This window comes from Oncorhynchus kisutch, linkage group LG1 (genome assembly GCF_002021735.2).
Source record: "Oncorhynchus kisutch isolate 150728-3 linkage group LG1, Okis_V2, whole genome shotgun sequence".
NCBI classification, from domain to species: Eukaryota; Metazoa; Chordata; class Actinopteri; order Salmoniformes; family Salmonidae; genus Oncorhynchus; species Oncorhynchus kisutch.
The window spans coordinates 75,323,170-75,329,165 of NC_034174.2; the positions used below are offsets into that span (position 1 = coordinate 75,323,170).

General features: G+C 43.0%; 1 long non-coding RNA gene across 1 annotated transcript; it reads right to left on the reverse strand.

Moving 5' to 3' along the window:
- Positions 1–1,491: 1,491 nt before the first annotated feature.
- LOC116376172 (uncharacterized) lies at positions 1,492–3,346 on the reverse strand. Its single transcript, XR_004211571.1, has 3 exons — positions 3,178–3,346; positions 2,844–2,954; positions 1,492–2,619 (listed from the first exon to the last, which is right to left on the reverse strand). It is a non-coding gene; the product is annotated as an uncharacterized LOC116376172 (long non-coding RNA).
- Positions 3,347–5,996: the final 2,650 nt, after the last annotated feature.

A 5,996-nucleotide genomic window follows, 5' to 3' on the forward strand; every position in this document is an offset into this window, starting at 1 on the left:
TCTCTAGCGGTGTCTCCTAACCAGCCTTGGGCTCCCAGTCGGCCCGAAGGTTATCTTAAGAGTGGGTGAGGTGGCGATGACGGGACTGGCTTCCTCTCTCACATCAAAACATACCTGCAGACATCAAAACATACCTGCAGACGAGAGACAGATGGATAGAGAGAGAGCATGATTCAGTTTTTTTAATTCTATTCTAACACGGTCAGTCATCATAATCATCAGGAGGTGAAATGCAAAGCTGACCTTGGATCATTAACTCTGGCACTACTACATCTCTATCTGTATTTCAATGTAAAGCATCTCTTTAATAATATTTCCTGTATAATATAAGTATAGTATCCCTTATAACAAATCATGATAACATTGGATAGATAGATGCATGTGCTTGTGTAGGATGTGACAATAGCAGGATCAGATCAAGGATAGCGTCACAAATGAATAGATAAATACCCCTTGAAGCTTGATGATGACTTGATCATTTGAATCAGATGTGTAGTGCTAAGGCAAAAACAACAATGTGCCCCCCTTTGAGTCCCATGGGAACAGGACTGAGGACCGCTGCTCTTCACTTGGGACCTCTTCATCTGCAGACAGGCTTTCACAGCTCTCTGCATCCGAGGACAGAAAACCTCACAAGAAATAGACTACACTAAAGTACCTGCTCTATCCAGAATAGCCTACTCTCTCACTTTGACAGCAGGGCCTGCTATCCTTTCACCCTCCCCCCTTAAAACAATATCCTACATAGTGTGGGAGGACTGCACCTAAAAAGGCTGGAGACTCAACTAATTGAAGAGCATGCATGTACATTTATAGGTATGTGTTACTATTTATAGGTATGTGTTACTATTTATAGGTATGTGTTACTATTTATAGGTATGTGTTACTATTTATAGGTATGTGTTACTATTTATAGGTATGTGTTACTATTTATAGGTATGTGTTACTATTTATAGGTATGTGTTACTATTTATAGGTATGTGTTACTATTTATAGGTATGTGTTACTATTTATAGGTATGTGTTACTATTTATAGGTATGTGTTACTATTTATAGGTATGTGTTACTATTTATAGGTATGTGTTACTATTTATAGGTATGTGTTACTATTTATAGGTATGTGTTACTATTTATAGGTATGTGTTACTATTTATAGGTATGTGTTACTATTTATAGGTATGTGTTACTATTTATAGGTATGTGTTACTATTTATAGGTATGTGTTACTATTTATAGGTATGTGTTACTATTTATAGGTATGTGTTACTATTTATAGGTATGTGTTACTATTTATAGGTATGTGTTACTATTTATAGGTATGTGTTTGGGTAAAATTAAAATGTTTGTTTTATTCTATAAACTACTGACAACATTTCTCCCAAATTCCAAATACACATATTGTCATTTAGAGCATTTATTTGCAGAAATCAAACTGATTGTCAGGCATATGTGTATAGGTGGCAGGGAAGTCAGGCGCAGGAGAGTCAAACGTAGTGTAAAATGGAGTCTTTTAATAATGTCCCAGTAACATGCTCCATAACACTAAACAGGAAAAGAACATAAACAAATATGGGTACGAAGACCCACCTATACAACAAAAAACACTACACTGACAATAAACAATCTCTGACAAAGACATGAGGGGAAACAGAGGGTTAAATACAGAACAGGTAATGAATGGGATTGAAAACAGGTGTTTGGGAAGACAAGACAAAACCAATGGAAAATGAAAAATGGATCAATGATGGCTAGAAGACCGGTGAAGTCGAACGCCGAGCTCCGCCCGAACAAGGAGAGGCAACGACTTCGGCAGAAGTCGTGACACTGATCAAAATATAAAAAGATGCAGTGTTGTCAGACCTCCAATAATGCAAAGGAAATGAGTTCATATTCATTTTAAACAACACAATACTAATGTTTTAACTTGGGAAGAGTTCAGAAATCAATATTTGGTGGAATAACACTGATTTTCAATCACAGCTTTCATGCGTCTTGGCCTGCTCTTTCACATTGATGTTGGGTGACTTTATGCCACTCCTGGCGCAAAGATCCAAGCAGCTCGGCTTTGTTTGATGGCTTGTGACCATCCATCTTCCTCTTGATCACATTCCAGAGGTGTTCAATGGGGTTCCGGTCTGGAGATTGGGCTGTCCATGACAGGGTCTTGATCTGGTGGTCCTCCATCCACACCTTGATTGACCTGGCTGTGTGGCGTGAAGCATTGTCCTGTTGGAAAAAACAATCCTCAGAGTTGGGGAACATTGTCAGCGCAGAAGGAAGCAAGTTTTCTTCCAGGACAACCAAATGTCACAGTGGGTACGACACCTGGAGAGGCCTACAAGGGGCCTACAAGCCACAGTGTCTCGCACCCACTGTGAAATTTGGACCCAAACACAGAGCTATAAATAGTAAAACCAGAGAAATTGATCATTTTGCAGTGGTCTCTTAATTTTTTCCAGAGCTGTATAAGTCCAGTGGTTGGGTTCACTTGACGTTGCAGCACATCAAGATTCTCAGTAGACAGGGGGCATATGGGATGTCAGGAACAGTGACCCCATTGTCAGTGTTTCCAGATTCCAGATGATTCTCCTGATAAAGCAGGTCCTTCACATACTGAATCTGGAATGCTCAAAATAAACAAATCTGTATTAGTGACGATACATTTGGCAGCAACAGGGGCTTGATAGTCCAGTGAAAACTGCTGAGTGTTTATGTGGTGTAAATCTTCAAATGAGCAGCTGACATCTTAATGTTTTTTTAATGAATGGATGTGAAACAGGTTCCATGTACAACAAGACAGGCAGAGAGGAAGAGAGGAAAAGAACACAGAACAGTTTAATTACCTCTGGTTATGGACACTTTACCCAGCAATTAAGCTTCCACGGCCAGTTCCTCGGACAGTGAACATACATCTGGCAATATCTACATTTTCGACCCCTTGATCAGCTCCCACTCTGAAAGTACAGAAAATAGTGTGTTTGGGTCCAAATTTCATTGGAATTAAAAGTGAAATATTTAACCTACTAACCTACTTCATTATTTATGTATTACCAGTTATTACCAGTTATTACCAGTTATTACCAGTTACCAGTTATTACCAGTTGATGAAGAACAACTCCAACTTCATACATCATTGAACATTTGTCTACGAATAGGTAAAAAAAAAAGTTTAAATACCTTATTGGATTTGATGGAGACATTCTACATCTTAGTACCTTATCAATTTATGATTTGTATCAATGTGGACGAGAGACAGGGGATAGGAACAGAGTATTTTTGCAGAGCAATGCAACAAAGCTGGATCATTCTGAAATGTATGTGTGCATGTGTGTGGTGAGTGTGTGTGTGTGTGTAAAGGTGGGTTGTGGCAGGCTGTCTCTGTTACACTTGGCTGGTTGTATGTGTATTTAGGTGCAGAGCTTTGTATTTGTGATGTGTGTGTTTGTGTGTGTAAGGGGATGGTTTAAATTCTGGACCCGGCATGTGTCTGTGTGGCCAACTGAGTGAAGTATTGAGCCATCCAGTGTGTGTGTGTGTGTGTGTGTGTGTGTGTGTGTGTGTGTGTGTGTGTGTGTGTGTGTGTGTGTGTGTGTGTGTGTGTGCATGCGTGACAGAAAGAGAGAGATACAGACAGAGAGAGAGAGGCCTATGTGAAGGGTGTACAACTTTATAACCTTCCTCTACCCTCCCCCCTCATCCCACCCCTCCTTCCACCCACCCCCCACCCCCCCGCGCGCCCCCGCACACGCTCACACACCAGCCTGGTGTTTACACAGGGGCCTGCAGGGCCAGATTTCACTTGCTTTCTCTTAATACCTCTCTCTATCAATCTCTCCCTTTGTGCCCCCTCCCAAAAGTTGACCCCTCCAACGTACACAACTATTCTCTGAAAAGTCCATATAGAATTATTACTCAGAGAACAATCCCATGTGTTCCTCTTTCCTTTTCTGTGCTGGATACTGTTTAATGGTTCAGTGGTCTCCGTGCCTGTCCCTCTCTCTCTAATATGTGTTGGACACTGTTTAATGGTTCAGTAGTCTCCGTGCCTGTCCCTCTCTCTCTAATATGTGTTGGATACTGTTTGATGGTTCAGTAGTCTCCGTGCCAGTCCCTCTCTCTCTAATATGTGCTGGATACTGTTTGATGGTTCAGTAGTGTCCGTGCCTGTCCCTCTCTCTCTAATATGTGTTGGATACTGTTTGATGGTTCAGTAGTCTCCGTGCCAGTCCCTCTCTCTCTAATATGTGCTGGATACTGTTTGATGGTTCAGTAGTCTCCGTGCCTGTCCCTCTCTCTCTAATATGTGCTGGATACTGTTTGATGGTTCAGTAGTCTCCGTGCCTGTCCCTCTCTCTCTAATATGTGCTGGATACTGTTTGATGGTTCAGTAGTCTCCGTGCCTGTCCCTCTCTCTCTAATATGTGCTGGATACTGTTTGATGGTTCAGTAGTCTCCGTGCCAGTCCCTCTCTCTCTAATATGTGCTGGATACTGTTTGATGGTTCAGTGGTCTCCGTGCCAGTCCCTCTCTCTCTAATATGTGTTGGATACTGTTTGATGGTTCAGTAGTCTCCGTGCCTGTCCCTCTCTCTCTAATATGTGTTGGATACTGTTTGATGGTTCAGTAGTCTCCGTGCCTGTCCCTCTCTCTCTAATATGTGCTGGATACTGTTTGATGGTTCAGTAGTCTCCGTGCCAGTCCCTCTCTCTCTAATATGTGCTGGATACTGTTTGATGGTTCAGTAGTTTCCGTGCCTGTCCCTCTCTCTCTAATATGTGCTGGATACTGTTTGATGGTTCAGTAGTCTCCGTGCCTGTCCCTCTCTCTCTAATATGTGCTGGATACTGTTTGATGTTTCAGTAGTCTCCGTGCCTGTCCCTCTCTCTCTAATATGTGCTGGATACTGTTTGATGGTTCAGTAGTCTCCGTGCCTGTCCCTCTCTCTCTAATATGTGCTGGATACTGTTTGATGGTTCAGTAGTCTCCGTGCCTGTCCCTCTCTCTCTAATGTGTGCTGGATACTGTTTGATGGTTCAGTAGTCTCCGTGCCAGTCCCTCTCTCTCTAATATGTGCTGGACACTGTTTGATTGCTCAGTGGTCTCCATGCCTGCCTGTTCCTATTCTCCTCTCCTCCTGACACTCACTTCCCTTGTTCTTTTACAGAGTCCAGCTGAAAAAGGAGAGAAAGAAAGAGAGGGAGAAAGGGAGAAAAAAAGAGCGCACAAGAGTAGAGAGAGAGAGAAAGAAGTGGGGATGGAGGGAAATCTGTAAGCAAACCATCCGTCTCATTCCTTCATTCCCCTCCTCTCTCTCTCTCCCCCCCAACTACTACCTCATTGTACATTATAATTGGAAACAGCTACCTCTCTCCTCCCCCACATCTTCTCTCCCACATCCCTTTCTTCTTCCTCTCATTTTTCCTTCTCTTTCTCACTCCCACCTCTTCCCATAGTTCCCCAATGGGTATTATATAGTCCCCCTAAGACACTTGGGAGCTACACATCAGGACTATATCTCTCCATACAATACACTATTTAACTGGTATGTCGCTCTCTCTCTCTCCTCTCATAGTTCTCCAACAGATATTTCCTCTGAGACAAACGGATGTGCTTCCCATGCAGTGCTCTCCACAGTGCACTGTGTTGTAATTTCTCTCCCCCTCTAAACACACCGGTTGAAAGGGTTAAAGTGTGGTGAATGTGAAACAGCAGGCTGGTCCATATGCACGCTCAGGTCCCTCTACAGGGAATGCTCTCTCTCTCTCTCTATCTATCTCTCTCTCTATCTCCCTCCCCCCCCCCCCTCTCTCTCTCTCTCTCTCACACACACACACACACACACACACACACACACACACACACACACACACACACACACACACACACACACACACACACAGTGGGGTCTACAGGCCTCCAAACTCCAGCTCGTCCTCTCTGGCCAGTGATAATAATAGAGCCCGTTGTGGATGTCTTCACCAGAGGACTGTATGTTG